The following is a 22,723-nucleotide window of genomic DNA, read 5'->3' as shown; positions in this document are numbered from 1 at the left end:
TGGACAGCTCCCTGCTAAAACGTAGCGTGACCGGCGTCTCGGGAGCGAGCACATCGGGCTGAAGCAAGCGCAGGGAGAAGAAGCGGCGGCCATCTTTGGGAAACTTTTTATAAGTTCATGAAACGCCAGAACTGTAAGTAAGAACCGGCTTTAAAAGCCATTTACATTGGTACTTAGTAATGTATGCTGAAGAAGGGGGACTGGGCAAAAAAAAAATTTCACTGCTGCCTTGAGACATCTCCTTTAACTCTTTCTGATGCATTGCCGTCTATAAGAGCTGCATACGATACATTTTTTCAATTCGGATAATATCATACTATAAGTTAATCGTAAACAAAATCACAACTTCTAGGGATGAACGTTAATGATTCGTTGAGGAAGCCCATTAACCTCTTAAGGATAGAATCATAGAATGGTAGAGTTGGAAGGGACCTCCGGGGTCATTGGGTTCTCCGGGATCATCGGGTCCAACCCCCTGCTCAGTGCAGGATCACTAAATCATCCCAGACAGATGTCTGTCCAGCCTCTGAAGACTTCCAATGAAGGACAACTCCCCACCTCCTGTGGTAACCTGTTCCACTCATTAATCCCCCTCACTGTCTAATATCTAATCTGTGTCTCCTCCCTTTCAGTTTCATCCCATTGCTTCTAGTCTTTCCTTGTACAGATGAGAATAGAGCTGATCCCCCTGCACTGTGACAGCCCTTCAGATATTTGTAGACAGCTATTAAGTCTCCTCTCAGCCTTCTCTTCTGCTAAACATTCCCAGATCCTTTAACCGTTCCTCATAGGACATGATTTGCAGACCGCTCACCATCTTGGTAACTCTTCTCTGAACTTGCTTCAGTTTGTCTATATCTTGTATAAAGTGGGGTGCCCAGAACTGGACCCAGTATTCCACATGAGGTCTGACTAAGGAAGAGTAGAGGGGATAATGACCTCACGTGATCTAGACTCTATGCTTCTCTTAATACATCCCAGAATTTTGTTTCCCTTTTTGGCTGCTGCATCACATTGTTGACTCATGTTCAGTCTATGATCTATTAGTATACCCAAGTCTTTTTCACATGTGCTGCTGCTTAGCCCAATTCCTACTATTCTGTATATGCTCTTTTCATTTTTCTTGCCCAGATGTAGGACTTTGTATTTCTCCTTGTTAAATACCATTCTGTTACTCTCCACCCACTGTGCAAGCTTGTCTAGATCTTTTTGAATCCTCTCTCTCTCTTCCCTAGTGTTAGCTATCCCTCTCAGCTTTGTGTTGTCAGCAAATTTGATCAGTTTCCCATCAATTCCCTCCTCCAGATCATTTATAACAATGTTGACCAACACTGAGCCTAGGACAGAGGCTGGTGGTCCCCACGTGATACATTCTTCCACTTGGATGTGCAGCCATTAATGACCACTCTTTGAGTACAATCACTCAGCCAGTTGTGAATCCACCTAACAGTTGCCTTGTCAATCCCATATTTGGTCATTTTTTCAATAAGTATGGTATGAGATACTGTTACGGTACTAGTGTGGTGCTTAGTTACGCACGGCGTGGGGCTCCCTAATCTACACCCACGCCACTGTCCCTTTCTGGAGATAGCCCTGATAGTGGACACATCCAGGCCGCCACACTGACCTTACGCTTACTAGGGGGACAGGAAGAGACTGCAGTACCTATGCAAGAGACAACAACCCACTAGCACCGATAGGAAAGGCAGATGACAAGAACCAACACGAAACAATACAAACAGAACAGAGGCAGATGGAAAGGCCTGGCTGATAACAGTGAGGTCTAGCAGACAAACTGACAGAAGCAGGATACAAACAGAGGCGGACTGGAAAACCCTGGCTGATAACAGCGAGGACTAGCGGACAAGCTGACAGAAGCAGGATACCCAACAAGGCAAACTGGCTAGAAGACTGAGGGAATGGCACAAAGTACCAGGGCTAGATTACCGGCAGGTCAGAGTAGCTGGACAACTCAGCAGACAGTGAAGACTGAAAATTAATCGACAACTGCCAAGCAGCATGAGCTGGATTATATAGGGAGGTGGGAGGAGCCGATAGGTAGATAGACCTGTCAATCACCAGCACACTTCTCAGACACATAGCAGGGTAATTAACCTGACTGGAAGGCACAGGAGATGTTAACCCTGGCATGTATGGACAGAACAAGCTGGGCTGGCAAAATTAACCATGAGCTGACAGGCGTAACAGATACTTTGTCAAATGCTTTACTAAGGTCAAGATATACTATATCCACCGCATTTCCCTGATCAACCCAGTCAGTGATTCTGTCATAGAAGGAAATTAGGTTCATCTGGCATGACTTGTTTGTTACAAACCCATGCTGGCTCTGGTTAATCACTCCATTCTCATCCAAGTACTTGCATACATGCTGTTTAATAATGTGTTCAAAGATCTTTCCCGGTATAGAAGTCAGGCTCACAGGCCTGTAGTTTCCTGGATCCACATTCTTCCCTTTTTTTAAAGATGGGGACAACATTTGCCCTTTTCCAATCTTCTGGGACTTCTCCTGTTCTCCAGGAATTTTTAAAGATTATGGCGAGTGGTTCAGCAATTACCTCCGCTGCTTCCTTTAGTATCCTAGGATGTAATTCATCTGGATCTTGAGACTTGAATTCACTTAAGTTAGTTTTAAAAGATTTTATTGTATTTTATAATCACACATAGGCTTGTAACTTTCTTAAGTCCCCTCGCAGGGGGCCAAAAATTGCCATAAAAAATAATATATGCCTACATTGGCTATTTGATCACAATTAAATAGGGGTTAGAAAAAAACAGAAAACAAAACAAAAGGGTCAACATGGGATTTTAAACCAAGGGGGCACCAAGAGTCCACATCATCGTTCAGAAATATCTATATGACATGTGTGTACTTGGTCACTAGAATAGTATTTAAGTGGATAATATATTAGGGCATAGTCCTGGGATCTCTAGACATTAAATCCAAGGTTGCCAGGTTTTCTGGAAATTTGTCACTGTGTCTATTCTAATGGCATGAATCCTTTCATATAGCATTATTGGGGATATTGTATTAAGCACCTCCATCTAGTGACTTCCATCTAAAAGCGATGTGGATTCTTGTAGCCATACATACATATTGATTTAGTTTATGAGCTTGATAACTAAATAGCAGAGAGCGGTCCCCCAGCAGGAACACTGTAGGGGATTGGGGAATCGGACCCACAAACAGTTGATTGAGAAGATTGTGAACCTGTGACCATAGCCTTTTGACCTCCGGGTAGGTCCACAATGTGTGAAGCATATCCCCCTTTCTTGGCATCCTTGAAAGCACAATGGGGAGGAGGATGGGTAGAGATGGTGCAATCTCTGTGGAACTAATTATGTCCTATGTAAAATTTTAATTGAAGTTTCCGTGAGTGAAACTTGGTGGCTGCCTTTGGAGATCGTGAAGTAACACTGCTGCCATCTGTCAGTGGTCATCTCAAGCTGTAGGTCCGCTTCCCATCTCCTTATAAACATAAGCTTCTCCCCAGGCAGAGGTTGGTTAAGCGTATTGTATATATATAAGAGAGCATTTGTCTGTAAGAAGGGTTTTTGGCACATGTAGGTTCAAATGATGTGGGTATAAGTGGCATGGAGGCGGGAGCTATGGAGTGGATAAAGTGGGATATTTGATTAATTCTCAGATATTTCTGGCTAGGTGGTTTAAGTGTGGCTATAAACTGTTGTATAGTGTAAAGTTTTGATTTATTATAAAAATGTCATGGGGTGGTTATCCGGTCACATGTCCACCTTTTGAAATGAGCTAGGTCTTGGCTTTGTGGAAATTGCGGAGTATTGGTAGCATGGCGGAGATCCTGGAGGATAAGTTATACTTAAACCGGGCACTTCTCCATAGCAGGAGAGAGTGGTATGAGAGTTGACTCATATGTTGTAGTCCCGGGGGGAAGTGGCGCCACAGACCTAGTCAGATATGCTATGTTGTGTGGATAAATGTGATTTTTCTCTATATAGAATCATAGACTGGTAGAGTTGGATGGGACCTTCGGGGTCAACGGGTCCTCCAGGGTCATCGGGACCAATCCCCTGCTCAGTGCAGGATCACTAAATCATCCCAGACAGATGTCTGTCTGGCCTCTGAAGACTTCCATTGAAGAACTCCCCACCTCCCGTGGCAACCTGTTGCACTCATTGATCCCCCTCACTGTCTGATATCTAATCTGTGTCTCCTCCCTTTCAGTTTCATCCCATTGCTTATAGTCTTTCCTTGTGCAGATGAGAATAGGGCTGATCCCTCTGCACTGTGACAGCCATTCAGATATTTGTAGACAGCTATTAAGTCTCCTCAGCCTTCTCTTCTGCTAAACATTCCCAGATCCTTTAATCGTTCCTCATAGGACATGATTTGCAGACCGCTCACCATCTTGGGAACTCTTCTCTGAACTTGCTCCAGTTTGTCTATGTCTTTTATAAAGTGAGCTGCCCAGAACTGGACCCAGTATTCCAGATGAGGTCTGACTAAGGAAGAGTAGAGGAGGATAATGACCTCACGTGATCTAGACTCTATGCTTCTCTTAATACATCCCAGAATTGGGTTTGCCTTTTTGGCTGCTGCATCACATTGTTGACTCATGTTCAGTCTATGATCTATTAGTAAACCCAAGTCTTTTTCACATGTGCTGCTTAGCCCAATTCCTCCCATTCTGTATGTGCTTTTTTCATAAGCATCCATAGACTGCCTTTTGGGCCATCAGACCCCACTACCCATTAGGCGGTTCGGCCAACTTATAATATTTGACTATATTGGGCACTGACAGATCTCCCAGTGCATTACTGTGTGTTTAATCCTCGCTCTTTTGTTGGCCCATATAAATCTAAATATGTTGCGCTGAAAGTTGCGTAAAGTAGATAATGGAATGGGTATTGGCAGACATCTGAAGAGATACAATATACGTGGCAAAGTGGTCATTTTTATTGCATTAATTCTACCTATCCAGAAAAGTTGGGGTTTATCCCATTTAAGCAGATCAGATGATAACCTCTTAATTAGATCTGGGTAGTTCCACTTATAGAGGGAGTGTATTGAAGTAGTTAGTCTAATGCATAGATATGAGATATAATGTATTTTATGCTGAAACTGAAAAGTAATGTTTAGCAATTTTTAAGGATTCTGGGGTGTTGATAAAGGATATTTCAGATTTATTGACGTTCACTCGGAGGTCCGAGAGCTTGGACCAGGTGTCTAGTGTGGACAATAGGTTTGGCAGTGATGTTAAGGGCTGGGAAAGGGTCAGCAATAAATCATCTGCAAAAAGGCTTATTTTATATGCATTATATGCATTATTCTTCATCCAAATACCTTTTATATTAGGATTAATACGGATTGCCTCTGCCAGTGGTTCCATTGCCTGGGGAGAGAGGGCATCCCTGTCTGGTGCCCCTGCTAATTTGTATAGGGGCCGCCCTGGTGGATGGAAGTTTCCGAAATGCGGAAGGTGTTGAGTAGAGGGCTAAGAGGGCGGAAAGAAAAGGTCCCTGAATCCCAATGTGCCATAAAACCGAGAATAAATAGCTCCAGGACAATGTATCAAAGGCCTTCTCTAAATCTAGTGCCAGGAGAGTCATTTGGGATTTTGTTGTAGAAGCAGAACCTATAATATTTAAGACCTTTCTTATGTTGTCTGGGGCTTGTCTTGCTGGTATAAATCCTACTTGATCCCCGTGGATCAGAGATGGGAGAAGGTGGTTCAATCGGGTTGCTAAAATGGAAGTGAAAACCTTATAGTCCCGGTTCAGTAGTGAGATCGGTCTATAGGTTTTTGGGGCCAGAGTATCTTTGCCTTCTTTAGGGATCACTATGAGTTGCGAATCCAAAAACTCATACGGCGGTGCCTCCCCATTCAAGAGTCTCTGGGACAGTTTCTTCACAGGCTAGACTAGTATGTCCTTGGAGTTTTTGTAATACAACGCAGTGAATCCATTGGGGCCCGGGGCCTTTCCCACTTTAAGATTTTGGATGGTATTTAAAATTTCTTCTGAAATATCAGCATTCAGGGCGTCTCTTTGGGGGTCAGAGAGGGAGGGGAGCTTTACTGCATCTAAAGAAGCAGCTCTCTGGGACGTGGCAGTACTATCCGGGGCTTTATATGAAGCGGTATAATAATCATGAGAGATATTATGGATCCGGTCAGGATTGGATGTAGTGTTCCCTTGGGGGGTATTGATCTTAAAGACTGTGTTGATTTTTGCCATATTCCGCAAGCTAGCTGCCAGCAGGCGGTCCGGCTTGTTTGCATATTTGTAGTAAGTTGCTCCTGTCCATCGGAGGGCTCTTTCTACCTGTTGTGATAGCAGGGCGTTAATTTGCAATTCGGTATCTTTGATATCTTTGTTCGTAGCTATCGTTGGATTGTTCTGGTTTAAGGTCTCTAAAAGGAAGAGTCTCCTCTCCAGCGCTGACGGTGCCTGACCCTTTTCCCATTTTTGTTTGGACGCTATTTTGATCAGGTGTGCCCTAATAAATGCTTTGTGGGCCAACCAGATACACACCGGGGAGGACTCTGGATTAGTATTGGTCTCAAAATACTCTGTGCTGTTGCGTGGTTTGAGTCAACAATCTTGGGTCTCACAACAGTGATTTATTTAGATGCCATCAGGATTTTAGAAGTGATGCTGAGGACCATAGAATAGAGGATACCACCATATCGGGATCAGACCACGCACAGGGTATGTGTCTGATTAGACCTAACATTGGTAAAAGGGAGGTTAAAATTAGTAGGTAGTCTAGAATATAGACGGGCCGTTGGGGAATAATATGTATACCCTAATTTATTGCCATTCAGTTCCCTCCAACAAGTCAGCCAGTGAGAGAGACGCCAGGGCTGCTGACCATTTGGTAAACCTGTCAGGTCTAAGAGCCGGTCTGTCCAATTTCTGGGAGAATGAGAGATTAAAATCTCCCGCCCAAACTAATTTTGCTGATGTATATTTTGTTTGTGGCTCAGGAGGAGCAGCGTGGGCAGAGGGTTCTCCAAGGGGGCGTAGACATTAATAAAGACTACTTGCTGGTCATACAATGTTCCCGAAATCAGACAGAACCGACCCTCCTTATCTATGTCCGTTTGATTTATACGAAAAGGAAGAGAGTTGTGAAACAGAGGCCATACCCCTCTATGCTTTGCAGGAGCGGAAGCGGAATAAAATCTGTATTTAGGATGGAAGTAGTTAGGTGAGGAGGATTGAGAGAAGCGGGTTTCTTGTATACAAATAACATCTGGGCGGCGTGTCCTATGGGATAAGAAGGCCTGTTTTCTTTTTCGAGGGGAGTTGAATCCCCTTACATTATGGGAGATAACGTGGACCTTGAGTAAGGGGTAAGGGATGCGGTTGACCTTCTGGTAAACCATGGTAACATATCGTTATGACCATATACTAAAGTAGACTCTATTGATGAAATCAAACAAAAACCTGAGATTCAGGTACATTCTAAACAATAACATAGAACAGTAACATAGTAACATAGTAACATAGTATGTAAGGCCGAATGAAGACATTGTGGGTCCTAAAATCCCACTGATGACTGAAGACATTCCCCAGTTATGGGTGTTCGGCAGTCCTTTTCAGTGTAACAACCTGTACAGCCAGGACGGACCCGCACTGCCCTCTTGCACATGTCAACTTTGAGGCTTAGTTAAACGGGTCAGCAAGATAACCCTTAGCATAAACTTGGTTTTATAACATAGAGTCTGAAAACTTATTCAGGCTCAGGGTTACCCAAATGAAGTGACCCGTGTGGGACTTCTCCCACCTCTGCTCTTATCAAGTGCCCATATCTGCTTGGGCCCCAGCATGAGCTGACGTCGCTCCATTTCTTCTTCTAGTTGAGCCGGTCACAGTTCGTCTTGGATGTGGAGGCAGAGCCCTCGGGGTGGAAGTTGTCGGTATTGGGATTTGCGCAGTCTCCACAGCTTGGTATGCCTCTTCCAGTGTTTTTACTGAATCGGATCTGCCCTGCTGGTGGAAGATGAGGGCAAAGGGGAAGCCCCATCTGTATTTTATTTTGGCCGATTGAAGAGCTTGGCTGATTGGTCGCAGTATTCTGCGTTTCGCCAATGTGGTTGGAGCAATGTCTGCGTATAGTTGGACTGATGTTGGTAGACCTGGAAGATGGGCTGACAGAAGCTGATCCTGCATTTTGCTGTAGTGTAGCTTCAGAATTACATCTTGGGGTAAGTCTGGGTTAGGTGGTTGGGCAGCGCCCGATGGAGCCTGTCAATCCTGAGTAAATTCTGGTTGGCCATGGGTAGTAGTGCTGGGAACAGATTGACCGCTGCCTCCTTTAGGGTCATCACTGTCTCGGGGAGTCCTTGGATGCGGATGTGTTTTCATGGTCTTCATATTTAGCTTCTAGGGTTTCTATTTTGGACTCTGATTCATCGATGCGTTGCTTATCTTCTTCCGCCGCCACAACAATGTCATCTATTTTGCGCTCCTGTTCGTCTGTTCTTTGGGCCATATCGTTTATTTGATCCGTGAATTCTTTAACCGCCATAGTTAGTTCTTCCTTGAATATAGACTTCATATGGATTAGCGAGGTAGCATGGGGTCCCGTCAGAGCCGGAGGTGTTGGATCTGGAATTTGTTGCGAGGGAGGCACATCAGATAAAGATTCCGATGCGGCTGGACTCGGCGGTCCAGATGTTGTATGGGATTCGGCCTGAGACTGTGCTGCAAGCATTTCTGGGAGAACCTTGTATTGTAGTATGAGAGTCCCGAGAGTTCTTTCTATTGGTTCTGGTCATATTCATGGTAGTGCCTCATGTATAACGGAAGATATGCTGTTTTCAGAAAGCGCAATGGTCGGGCCCAGCCATGGCCTAGGTAGACATCAGCATGTCATCCTCAGACCACCCATGTGTCACACTCGTACAATGGGGGGCGGGCATAGTTTATGGCATATGGTGATTAATAACGTGGGCTTTTATCACAGGGTCTTTGCAGACAATATGCTTATAAATCCCTAGGGAATTGATTCCCCCTGAGCGGAAGAAGCTGTTATTTCAGATTATGCTGCTCTATTAAGTAACCACTAGGTGGCGACAGATCACCAATAACGTCCTGCTCTTCTCTTAAATCCACCACTTGCTGTGCATGCCAGTGATAGTCTTCTGCAGGCAAGGCAGGGGGGTCCAAGGGGTCCCACTGAGATCTCTTCACTGCCACAAGTAGCACCCCTCAGTCTGCACCCCTGCCTCTCTGGCCTGGATTATGAAGTCACTGCTGGTGGTGAGTGGGGTATTTCTGGGGGGATTATATGTCCCAAGGGTGTGGGAAGCAGTGAGTCCTCCTCTCCTCTCCGCTCTGTGTGTGCTGTTAGCCGCGCCAAGGGCTGCGATTCTGGGGCCCCCTAGCCCGCTGGAGATCCTCACCTCTCTCCCTGTCTCAGGGGGTTACGGTGCCCCTTCCCAGACACAGGCTGGCTCCTGCTGCTCCCGGTGCGTCCCACGGCGGTCAGGCTGTAAATTTAGGTCATGGTCTTGTGGGTCTCACTAGTCTGCAGATTCCCGCGGTCACCGATCGGGCTGCAACGTCCCTCTTTCTGCTCCTCCCGGTGATCAGAGGTCAGCGGTGGTTCTTGTGGAGGCCCTGGACGCTGTGGGATCGCAGATGGTGGCGACTTCCCATATTGTTGATGTTGCCCTTTTTCCTTTTTTCCTCCCCACTTTTCCAAAAATCCCCACTCTTTTATTTATCCATCACTGTAGCTGTCTGAGGACCTGTTTTTTGCGGGATGAGTTGTAGTTTTCAATGCTACCACCGTGTTTCCCTAAAAATAAGCCCCACCCTGATTTTTCAGAATTTTCAGGGAGGCTTGAAATATAAGCCTTACCCCAAAAATAAGCCCTGGCTGTGTTACATTACGTCTCTTATGAGCTTTAGGCCGCCTGCAGACGAGCGGGTCGGATCCGGCGGTGAGGATTCTCGCCGCGGGACCCGACCCCAGCGCCTGCAGGGACGAGCGTGTACTCACCCGCGCCCGGCGGCCCCGGCTCTTTCATGTGCCGGCTGCTGGGCAGCCGGCGCATGCGCAGACCGGAGCCGGCGGCCGGGTGAGTGACATTTCTGTGCGCGGCTCTGCGAGCCCCACATAAAAGTAGGACATGCCGCGGTTTGTTTGCCGCGTGACATTTCGCGCGGCCGTCTGCATAGGAGTGCGTATTGTAATGCACTCCTATGCAGGCTTTTAGTGGCGGAAATCCCGCGGATAATCCCGCCGCGGGATTTCCGCCCGTATGCAGGCGGCCTAACTGTGATTTTTTTCAATCCTCAGCCGCCGACAGAAGATCACTCTCTGGTTACGGGATTCATAAATCCAGCCTCCAGGAAGTGATGGCTCTGATTGGTTCTCGAGCGCTGCTCAGCCAATCAGTGTAGCACGCGATGACTGTGATTGGTTCTTTGCCCGCTGCATTGATTGGCTGAGCAGTGATCAAAGACCCAATCACAGCCATCGTGTTGTGGAGGCGGGATTTATGAATTGGCCAATCAATGCTGCCTTCACAACACAACGGCTGTGATTGGTTCTTCCATCACTGCATTGATTGGCTGAGCTGTGCTTGAAGCCCAATCAAAGCCATCGCTTCCTAGAAGCAGTATTTATGAATCCCGTAACCAGGGAGTGGTCTTCTGTTGGTGGCCGAGGACTGCAAGAAGGGCGGCGAGGCTCCGGGGGAGCAGCGGGTGGCACAAGGACCATGCCTGCTAGGTAAGTAAAATAAGACATTGGGGCAAAAAGTAACAGAAGACAGGGATGTAATGTACTGAAACAAATTCTGCCATCTTTTTTGGGGGGGGGTTCTATGGCGCACACACTGCTGCAGAAATGACCTGATGACTTTATTTTTCTGCCGACATAGTTGTGCGCGGCTCGTTTTTTGCGGGACGTCCTGTAGCTTCTATTGATACCATTTTGGAGTACATGCAGCTTTTTGATTGCTTTATATTATATCTTTGACCAAAAAAGCGCAATTCTGTCCTTATTTTGTATTGTGCTGGCGTTCACCGTGCGCGGTAAATAACGCCGTACTTTGATAGTTTGGACTTTTATGGATGCAGCGATGCCAAATATGTTTTTGCTATCTGGATTTTTTATTCTAACTCTCACATTTTTTTTACTCCCCACGGGGGACAAGAACTCGCACTGCTGTGATCGCTCCTGCGGTATGATTCGCTCCTGCAGTATGATTCGCCCCTGCGGTATGATTCGCTCCTGCGGTATGATTCGCCCCTGCGGTATGATTCGCTCCTGCGGTATGATTCGCCCCTGCGGTATGATTCGCCCCTGCGGTATGATTCGCTCCTGCGGTATGATTCGCCCCTGCGGTATGATTCGCTCCTGCGGTATGATTCGCCCCTGCGGTATGATTCGCTCCTGCGGTATGATTCGCCCCTGCGGTATGATTCGCCCCTGCGGTATGATTCGCTCCTGCGGTATGATTCGCCCCTGTGGTATGATTCAGTATCGTAGTATTACATCATACAGGCAGTTATAGTATTTAACCCTTTCTGTACGGCAGCAGCCGCTCAGCGGACGGGGCGTTCTATTCTTCAGCTGCCGGCTGACTCTGTACAGAGGGGCTTGTCTCTGACTCCCCCCACACATGTGACTAATCACACGGTCCATGACATCATCACAGGTCCTTCAGCATCCTGTCTGCAGAGGGAGACACAGGGCTGTACCACCTGTGGGAGACAGAGGGGAGGAGCGAGGTCTAGCAGGTACCATCAGTGTGAGCAGGGGGGCCACAGCAGCGTTCTGGGGGTCTTCAGAGGGGCTCGTTCACACCGGGGGATTTATGCTGAGGCAGCTGAGACCCCATTCATGTGCGTTGGGGTATTCAGGCATGGGGGGGGGCAGTCGTGGTGTATTACAGACCGAAACCACCCATTAAAGGCATGAATACATGACGGGCGATATTTACACCCGACGGGCGATATTCACCCGCGATGGGCAATAGTCGGACCTGAGCCACCACCTTGGAGCTGTGGGAGCTCAGAATCCAGGATGGCCCCCCCTTGCTCTTGTGCGGAGGAGGGCCCGCGGCCGTCGCTCTTGTGGGGAGGAGGGCCCGCGGCCGTCGCTCTTGTGGGGAGGAGGGCCCGCGGCCGTCGCTCTTGTGGGGAGGAGGGCCCGCGGCCGTCGCTCTTGTGGGGAGGAGGGCCCGCGGCCGTCGCTCTTGTGGGGAGGAGGTCCCGCGGCTGTCACAGTTATGCAGGGAGGGGTCTGTGGCCATTACTGTTATGGAGAGGAGGGCCCGCGGCTGTCGCTTTTATGGAGAGGAGGGCCCGCGGCTGTCGCTTTTATGGAGAGGAGGGCCCGCGGCTGTCGCTTTTATGGGGAGGAGGGCCCGCGGCTGTCGCTTTTATGGGGAGGAGGGCCCGCGGCTGTCGCTTTTATGGGGAGGAGGGCCCGCGGCTGTCGCTTTTATGGGGAGGAGGGCCCGCGGCTGTCGCTTTTATGGAGAGGAGGGCCCGCGGCTGTCGCTTTTATGGAGAGGAGGGCCCGCGGCTGTCGCTTTTATGGAGAGGAGGGCCCGCGGCTGTCGCTTTTGTGGAGAGGAGGGCCCGCGGCTGTCGCTTTTGTGGAGAGGAGGGCCCGCGGCTGTCGCTTTTGTGGAGAGGAGGGCCCGCGGCTGTCGCTTTTGTGGAGAGGAGGGCCCGCGGCTGTCGCTTTTGTGGAGAGGAGGGCCCGCGGCTGTCGCTTTTGTGGAGAGGAGGGCCCGCGGCTGTCGCTTTTGTGGAGAGGAGGGCCCGCGGCTGTCGCTTTTGTGGAGAGGAGGGCCCGCGGCTGTCGCTCTTGTGGGGAGGAGGGCCCGCGGCTGTCGCTCTTGTGGGGAGGAGGGCCCGCGGCTGTCGCTCTTGTGGGGAGGAGGGCCCGCGGCTGTCGCTCTTGTGGGGAGGAGGGCCCGCGGCTGTCGCTCTTGTGGGGAGGAGGGCCCGCGGCTGTCGCTCTTGTGGGGAGGAGGGCCCGCGGCTGTCGCTCTTGTGGGGAGGAGGGCCCGCGGCTGTCGCTCTTGTGGGGAGGAGGGCCCGCGGCTGTCGCTCTTGTGGGGAGGAGGGCCCGCGGCTGTCACAGTTATGCAGGGAGGGGTCTGTGGCCATTACTGTTATGGAGAGGAGGGCCCGTGGCTGTCGCTTTTATGGGGAGGAGGGCCCGCGGCTGTCGCTTTTATGGAGAGGAGGGCCCGCGGCTGTCGCTTTTATGGAGAGGAGGGCCCGCGGCTGTCGCTTCTATGGAGAGGAGGGCCCGCGGCTGTCGCTTCTATGGAGAGGAGGGCCCGCGGCTGTCGCTTCTATGGAGAGGAGGGCCCGCGGCTGTCGCTTCTATGGAGAGGAGGGCCCGCGGCTGTCGCTTCTATGGAGAGGAGGGCCCGCGGCTGTCGCTTCTATGGAGAGGAGGGCCCGCGGCTGTCGCTTCTATGGAGAGGAGGGCCCGCGGCTGTCGCTTCTATGGAGAGGAGGGCCCGCGGCTGTCGCTTCTATGGAGAGGAGGGCCCGCGGCTGTCGCTTCTATGGAGAGGAGGGCCCGCGGCTGTCGCTTCTATGGAGAGGAGGGCCCGCGGCTGTCGCTTCTATGGAGAGGAGGGCCCGCGGCTGTCGCTTCTATGGAGAGGAGGGCCCGCGGCTGTCGCTTCTATGGAGAGGAGGGCCCGCGGCTGTCGCTTCTATGGAGAGGAGGGCCCGCGGCTGTCGCTTCTATGGAGAGGAGGGCCCGCGGCTGTCGCTTCTATGGAGAGGAGGGCCCGCGGCTGTCGCTTCTATGGAGAGGAGGGCCCGCGGCTGTCGCTTCTATGGAGAGGAGGGCCCGCGGCTGTCGCTTCTATGGAGAGGAGGGCCCGCGGCTGTCGCTTCTATGGAGAGGAGGGCCCGCGGCTGTCGCTTCTATGGAGAGGAGGGCCCGCGGCTGTCGCTTTTATGGAGAGGAGGGCCCGCGGCTGTCGCTTTTATGGAGAGGAGGGCCCGCGGCTGTCGCTTTTATGGAGAGGAGGGCCCGCGGCTGTCGCTTTTATGGAGAGGAGGGCCCGCGGCTGTCGCTTTTATGGAGAGGAGGGCCCGCGGCTGTCGCTTTTATGGGGAGGAGGGCCCGCGGCTGTCGCTTTTATGGGGAGGAGGGCCCGCGGCTGTCGCTTTTATGGGGAGGAGGGCCCGCGGCTGTCGCTCTTGTAGGGGAGGAGGGCCCGCGGCCGTCGCTGTTACCCCGCGGCTGATTTGTGAAACTCAATCTCAAAACAAATGGACAAACACCTGAGCTGACAGACTGCTGGAGTTGTGGAGACCAAGATGGTGATAATGTGGTGAAAGAGACGGACGTAACTCATTTCTATAGAGATCAGTATAAAGGCATAAACTACTGATAACCCATCCTCAATACCGGATCAGCGGGGGGGCGCTGCTTGGGACCCTCTACAAACTGCTGCTACGGATGGCTACAATACACCGAAACCCATCTGTAATGCAGTGGCCTGATTCACTTCAGTTAGGGAGAGCTGCAATACCAAACCAGACCTCTGCGCTGCCGCTGATGCTGCTGAGCACCCTGGCAGTCCATAGTCGCTTCTCAGCAGCTGATTGGTGGGGATCCTGAGCAGCGGACCCCAGCTGAGCTGGCATTGATGGGATTAATGAGTTCTGATGCTTGTGCTTCTTCGGCGGTTCGTTAATGTATATTTATAACTTGGTTTTGTTTTGCAGGGCTTCTACTATTCATCCCGACCGATCATCCAAAAGACAAGCGTTTGGTTATTTTTTGGCCATTCCCATAAGATAATATACGCCGATCATCCATAACATTAAAACTACTTAGAAGGTGACGAGGGTGCCTGTCGGCGTCAGATATCTTAGTGACTAGTCAGTTCTTGGATGTGTCGGAAGGATGGGCAAGGGCAAGGATCTGAGCGACTTTGACAAGGGCCAAATTGTGATGGCTAGACGGCTGGGCCAGAGCATCTCCAAAACGGCGGGTCTTGTCGGGTGTTCCCGGTATGCAGTGGTGAGTACCTACCAGAAGTGGACCAAGGAAGGACAACCGGTGAACCGGCGACAGGGTCATGGGCGCCCAAGGCTCATTGATGTACGTGGGGAGGAAAGGCTAGCTCACCTGGTCGAATCCCATAAAGGAGCTACTGTGGCACAAATTGCTGAAAAAGTCAATGCTGGCTACGGCTGTAAAAAGGTGTCCGAACACACGGTGCACCGCAGCCTGCTGAGGATGGGGATGCGGAAGCGCAGACCGGGCACAGTGTCCATGCCAAAAGCCCCAACGATGGGCACATGAGCCTCAGAACTGGACCATGAACAGTGGCATACCTCCAATGGAGCAAACAGCTGCTATTGGGCCCGGGGCGTTATGCCACCACCTCATGCCCCACCCCATCAATTACATGCAGTGCCCAGGAAGACTTAATGGAGGGATGTCCTCTTTGGCTCATCTGAAATGTCACAAAACTCAGCTGGCCAACAGACAGAGGCTGTGCTCATTGGCAACTAAGTCTATGACATTTGTCGCACAACCCACCGGTGCCCCAGCTCCTCCTCTTCCTCTTGATGCTGCGGCCTGCAGGATACAAGACGCATGATCTGTGCCGCTCTGCTTCAGGCCGAAGAGTTAAGTGCACGGCCTGGGAGGCACTCTAGGCTTAGGAGGTCAATCTATCTTATTTTCTAAAAGGGTATTCTAATACCCAGATATTAAATTGGTGTAGGTCCGCTGCTGGAGACCCCCACTGATCAACTGTCTGAAAAAGCTGCGGCCTCTTCACTGTATACCAGGCACAGCACTGTACACTTCTTAGTGGTGGTGTCTGGTATAGCAGCTCAATCCCATTCAGTTGAGTGGGACTGAGCTGCTCTCAGCCACGTAACGTCAAAGGCCTGAGAGGAGACCACGGTGCTAACCCAAGCCTAGTGGTCTCTTCAAGCAGGGTGTCCGGAGCAGTGGACCCCAACTGTTCAGATATTGATGACCTATCCTTATGATCACTCATCAATATTGGAGTCCCAGAAAACCCCTTTATTTCTTGGGCTCTTTGTGTGCACAGGGGGAGTGGGATTGAGGAGATTGGGGTCCTAGGATCAGAATTTATTTAGGGGTCTTCTCTGAATTAAGGGGGTTGTACTATCCATAGAATAGGTGATAAAAGTCTGATTGGTGCAGATCTCAACTCTGAGATCCTAATTAATTCTGAGGGGATCCCAAGTCCCCCCTCCTCCTCCTGCAGACTCTCAGCAGTGAGGGGCAGATTGAACAGAGCAGCGGTCACACATTCACGGTGCAACTCCATTCACCTTGAATGGGACTGCCGGAGGTAGCTGAGCGCTTGTACTCCATTTCCATCAACCCCACTGAAATGGAGTGACGCCACGCATGTGCAACCACCACTGCATTTAATCTTCATGTCACCCCCCTATGGGGAAGGCGGGGTATAGTGACCCCATAGTGATGAGAAGATCCGGACACAAGACCCCTCTTCTCTGGTTTGGTGGGGTCTCAGGGGTAACACCCTCAATGGTCATACTTTTATCACCTATCCTGTGGATTGCTAATAAAGGTCAATTTTGGGAATACCCCTGTAAAGGGAACCTGTCCCGTCCCTGTTCACAGAGTCATGTACAGTAAATAAAACATACTGGCTGCCCATTACCAGTACGCCTAGTGGCTTTAATTATACTCAAACCGTTCCCGTGGTGTATGTCAGTTAGCACTAAGGAGTCTCCTGGGCGTTCCTGGCACAAGAGGAGCATATTCATAAGTTTGGGCATCAGTGCCACCTACGCATGTGCCATGCTGGAGTGTACCCCCCCACGGCATCATACTGGAGCATACCCCCCTCCCACCCATGGCGTCATCCTGGAGTGTACCCCCATGGCGTCCTACTCCTACCGCTTATCATCTTGTTGGCTTTGGCCTCCAGGCTTATAACTAGGAAGCTCTAGGACCCAAAGTTTGCTAACGCTTACTAATTGCCCCCCGATCGTGAAGCAATGGAGGAAGACGGCCTGGTCTGATGAATCATGTGGCCCCCGGGTGAAGAGATGGCACCAGGATTCATCTAAAGAAGACGACCATCCGGCAAAGGCAGCGTGATGAGCAATGCTCTCTGGTGAAGCCTTGTGTCCCAGCACCATGTGGATGCTACTTGCAGATGGCATCGTAGTGCTGGATGCCACCTTCAGGGGTCTCGTGGGGTCTGGGCCTCCAGGGGTCCGAGGACTTATACAATATCACACAGGTGGTTCTAATGTTACAGCTGATTGGTATCCATGAGATCCGCCATGGTGTTGTGCCGATCGCCATCCACTGTAATTATAACGGAAGGAGATGAGGGGATCCACTGGATGTGATATGCGACGTAATACAACCTGGAGCGATGCCAACGGGAATGAAGACGGACGGTTGGAGTCGGGGTTGGGGTTCCGGTACGTGAGGATTAATATCATTGGGGTCATTTGGCGAATGAAGCCGTAAGTACGGAGATATGTGACTGAAGAACAAAGAGCTCTACTATTGGCCGCTGAAGCATTGGCTGATCGCGGCCGTACATAGCAGTGAGCATACATGTCGAAGTAGCGTTAAAAAATGTTTCGCAAGCGGCAGCGCCATGTGGTTCTGTGGTCGCCATTCCGAACCCCTTGATAGAGCCATGTGACGCTGCCGCCTGTGAGACATTTTGAGCGCTATTTCGAGGGGATTTGCGCCATGTTTGTTCAATGCGATAAGGAGGTAAGGTAACCGTATACCGGACTGGAGGTTAGATAGCGATGGAGTAACAACGTACAAGCGCACAGACTCACCCTTATAGTTAGAGCGTTCACTGCTGCGAATGTTCCCTGGGAGAAGCGGACGGGACATTTTAAGGCATCCCATTGAAATCCTCCTCCTGGCGATAAGCAGTACCCCTTGAAATAGCGAATATAACCATTAGCATCATGTGGCGCTCTACAGGCGATCGGAATGGTGAACGATTTCTGTGGCACACATCCGATCATATGATGCTTCAACAGCCAATAGAAAGGCACTTTGTGGGCGTGTTTAAAATCCATTTTTGTTCTGTGGCAGCCTATCGCATTTCGTGGCGCACAATACTACACGCTGACATAGCGAATTATCATTCATCGTTCATTATTGCTTGTTTAACTATTTTTTGAACGATAATTGTTGCGTGTAAAGGGGCCTTGCGGAATGTTGCATTGCATGTGAAAGTGCCCTCAGTGCCCAATATGCAAGCGGGTGCGGCTCTTCAGCTTAGGCCATATTTACACGGGCGACTTCTTTGTGCGAGTTCCATCCGAATGTTTTCACTTGGGCGAGTACTCCATGCGCCGTGTGCAGCCCGCCGGAATATCCCCCCGCCGTCTCATCCAAGTTACGCCCAAGCATCTCAGACGCAAATTTTTTTAATGCCAGTCTGCATATGGAAAAGGGATGTCCAGGTGGGGTAACCCCAACTGTCATGGCGGGATAGGTCCGCATGGTTTCATACCTATAAAATATTTTGGCGCTTGGTTATAATATCTTTATTTGTATTGCGCCAACGTACTGCTCAGCCGTTCACGGTCTTTTTACACACGAGGGCCAGTTTATAATGGCAGGTAAATCTTCTTTAACCCTTTCCAATCCACTGTCTGACGTCTAAAGACATTCTGATTGAAGGCTGTACATCTCCGATGTCAGAAGCCGTCCGGCAGGGTATCCTTACTGTATATTACTGGCTGCTCTGTTGTCGGGGGCCTCTCCAGCATGTCACGTACTGCAGTACTGGCTCTAGCCAGCAGATGGTGCCATTGTATAATGGCAGAAAGAGAAAGCCCCCTAGGAAACCCTGGATCCAAAATTGGATTGCAAAGGGTTAACGCCGTTTCCTCAGTCGTTGACATTCACTGGACTAACGAGATGAATGAGCAAACAATTATTTTTAGGCCTGTATAAAGTGGAGGAATCATAAGAGAATGAATGATCGTTCACCGTTCCATCGCCGGCCGTGTTCACACTGAACCATTATTGGTCAAATTCACACCGTCCACACCCATTCCGTATAAAAAGGAGCTAAGACTGTGAAGATGTGTTTACCATCCGGCAAGTTATCCCCGATTCACAGGAATACCCTGACTGCTGGGACCCCCATCAAGAAATCGCCCCGGCGTGTGCCGGAATCTTGGCAGTGTTACTCCAGCGGGACCAGAGATTGCTGAGCGCCTGAACTGGACCATCTATGGTGCAAACACTGCTGCCACACTCTTTAGGACACTCCGGGGGAGGGGGGAGTTGTCTCTGGATCAGTGGGGGTCCCAGTGTGGGATAAGTAATGTGAATCCACACAGTGACTCCACCAGCAGAATAGTGAGTGCAGCTCTGGGGTATAATACGGAATGCAGTTCAGGGTCAGTAACAGGTCTATACGGTATATTCACCATGTATGAGAGTGTTTCTCTTCACAGGACTTGATACAGTTTCTCAAACCTGGGCTAAAGCTGTAGTGTTCCACTAGCCTAAGAATGTATTACTACAGTGCATTATAGAGTTGTCTCCTTCCGTCTGTTCACTGCTGCACTTCATTACATTATCAAGCCATTGCATCACTCGTACATGATGAAACACTTATATTATTTACCATGTTTACTATCATTTACCCCCTACATCCAATCTCTGGCCCGAACATGTCAGCTGCACCTCAAGAACATCGCAAGAATCCGCTCTTTTCTCACTGCAGACACGCTAAAAACGCTCACTGTCGCCTCATCCACTCCCGGCTCAATTATTGCAACTCGTTGCTGATCGACCTCCCCCGCACCAGACTCTACCCCCTCCAATCCATCCTGAATGCGGCAGCCAGGCTCATCTTCCTGTCCAGCCGCTACTCGGACGCCTCTGCCCTGTGCCGGTCACTGCACTGGCTGCCCGTTAAATACAGAATTCAATTTAAACTCACTACCTTCATCCACAAAGCCCTCCACAGCGCAGCGCCCCCTATATTGTATCCCTCATCCACAGTGCAGCGCCCCCTATATTGTATCCCTCATCCACAGTGCAGCGCCCCCTATATTGTATCCCTCATCTCAATCCATCACCCAGCCCGGGCTCTCCGCTCGGCTAACGAAACCAGACTGAGCGCCCCTCTAACTCGATCTTCTCATTTCCACCTCCAAGACTTCTCCAGAGCAGCACCAGTCCTCTGGAACGCACTACCAAAGGCTACCCGAGCAATCCAGGACTCGCAGAACTTCAGGCGTGCTCTAAAAACGCACCTCTTCAGGGAGGCATACCGCATTCCCTAAACAAACCCCTCTGTACTCCGCCTGATAACATGCTCCCTGACCTACTGACTGCAATCCCTGCTAGCCATCATAAACCGCTCCTGCAGTCACACCGTTCCTGCCATCACACAGCTTGATGTCTGACCATTGTCTATGTGTATAGAATCCCTCACTCTCCACCTCTCCATACCGTGCACATCTCCACCTCGCCATACCTGCACATCTCCACCCCACCATACAGTGCGCATCTCCACCCCACCATACCGTGCGCATCTCCACCCCACCATACCGTGCGCATCTCCACCCCACCATACCGTGCGCATCTCCACCCCACCATACCGTGCACATCTCCACCCCACCATACCGTGCGCATCTCCACCCCACCATACCGTGCGCATCTCCACCCCACCATACCGTGCGCATCTCCACCCCACCATACCGTGCGCATCTCCACCCCACCATACCGTGCACATCTCCACCCCGCCATACTGTGTCCATCTCCACCCCCCCATACCGTGCACATCTCTATCTCTCCATACCTGCACATCTCCAGCCCACCATACCGTGCACATCTCCACCTCGCCATACCTGCACATCTCCAGCCCCTTTACCTCCTGTATCACCCCATTACTTGTAGTATGTAAGCTGGTTGGAGCAGGACCCTCACCCCTATTGTCTCCATCAGCTGATTACTATGTAACCGCGGTTCTGTAATGTTTGTACTTTTGTCTTTCTGTATTCCCCCTGTCTATGTAAGCGCTGCGGAATATGTTGGTGCTATACAAATAAAGATTATTATTATATTATGGATGTTATCATAAATTGGTTTAACTTTATATTATTTTTAATATTCTGCTTTTTTGTTCTTTTTGCAGTACAAGAAAAAAAGTCCTGAAATGGCTTGTAGTCCTAAAAACAAGGCGGAGGAGATGCCTAGATGACTGCACTCTGCTGAGGGGTTCGGCTGAGGAGATCGTGTCAGCAGGTTTCTCCATAAGCCGTTGGCACAGTAGCCCATGATGTGATCGCTGGACCTTTGGAGACGCCTACGGCACAGATTTAGGACGGTTTTGCTCTGAGAGGCGCTATAATGACCAACGACTGATATCAATCTGCAGAATATTATGGCATTTAGAGTTAGAACTGGGAGGGAGTCTGGTTAATCGTCCACGAGACGGACGTATGACTGCTCCATGCCCAACCTGCTGCCGGCCCACCCCAATGTACTGAGCTTATCGGCAGTACCAAGAACACTGCTTGGTCCCAGCATGCAAAATGGGCTCTCTTCTCCACTAACAACCCGCTATATGGAGCCTGACGCCCGCCCTACCACCTCCCGAAAAGACAAGCCTACGTCGCCTCTTCATATGCAAACCAGCCCGGACCAACAACTGCCATTGACTCCAATCTTCCCAACTCATCATGGGAGCAAACCCACACAAAAATGGGGATATTGTAGTAACTGCCTGCAGATATTGCCTGGACCCCAAGGCAACAGTGCTAACCACTGATCCTCCATGCTCACCGAGCCAGCCAGTGTCGTCACAAGAGTCCTCCATGCCTTCACAATGGACATGACTAACTGAATTATCTGAGATCAGTCCCCGAACTCATCTCATAAGGCTTCAAGTTTTCCTAATGAAAATTGGGCGTGCGCCTTGAACATTGGCGCAGGCGTGTCTGTGTACTTTTGGGTGTGCCTCATAAAAATCAGTGGTGTTCACTCATTACATAACTATTCCCTTTATTTGTGGTGAGGGGTGTGGTGCTGTGTGGGGCAGCGCGGTCTATTAGACGGGAGGTAATCACGCCTGGCATCACGTGAGAGCGTACATCTCTACAGAGTTAGGGTGCGTTCACACGAGCGCATAAACGGGGCGTTTTTGCGCCCAATCGTATAAACGTGACCATCTGAGGCATTGGTTTCCAATGTATTCGTTCGCACGGGCGATTTTACGGCGCGTAAAAACGGCAACCTGAAAAAAAAACGGAACATATGCGACCAAAATACGCGCCAACGCATATTCGATGGCCGAAAAGATAGTTTGCAAAGTAGGAACAAACGATAATACGCTTTCTAGCTCTGGTCATGATCGCCGAAAAACGTTCTTTCCGGTGATTAAACGCTGCGCACGTGCGAACGTAAATACGCCTACGCTCGTGTGACCGCGCCCTCAGTATGTACCATGCTTTGTCCTTTCGGGAGGAGGATAGAGATTAGCCGCTTATTACAAGTGCGGCTCAGATGTGGTGCAGCTTTACGGTACAACATATGTGGACGGGATGTCTAAAACCCAATCCACGCGCAGTGGAAAAAAATCAGCATCTGTGCAAAGCATTGGACTTCACTGTTGCAAAGCAAAAGGTCTGCGGGATGAGGTTCCTACTTGTGGAGAACACCGTAAGGAGTCTTACAAGCCATGCAGTGTTCTCT

At 50.2% G+C, this 22,723-nt stretch overlaps 1 long non-coding RNA gene across 1 annotated transcript; it reads left to right on the top strand.

The window, feature by feature from the left end:
* Positions 1–11,683: 11,683 nt before the first annotated feature.
* LOC136633484 (uncharacterized) lies at positions 11,684–22,002 on the top strand. Its single transcript, XR_010793277.1, has 3 exons — positions 11,684–11,757; positions 14,731–15,028; positions 21,165–22,002. It is a non-coding gene; the product is annotated as an uncharacterized lncRNA (long non-coding RNA).
* Positions 22,003–22,723: the final 721 nt, after the last annotated feature.

This window comes from Eleutherodactylus coqui, chromosome 6 (genome assembly GCF_035609145.1).
Source record: "Eleutherodactylus coqui strain aEleCoq1 chromosome 6, aEleCoq1.hap1, whole genome shotgun sequence".
Lineage (NCBI taxonomy): Eukaryota > Metazoa > Chordata > Amphibia > Anura > Eleutherodactylidae > Eleutherodactylus > Eleutherodactylus coqui.
Note: the sequence above shows the minus strand (reverse complement) of the source record. Positions and strands in the feature narration are given on the sequence as shown.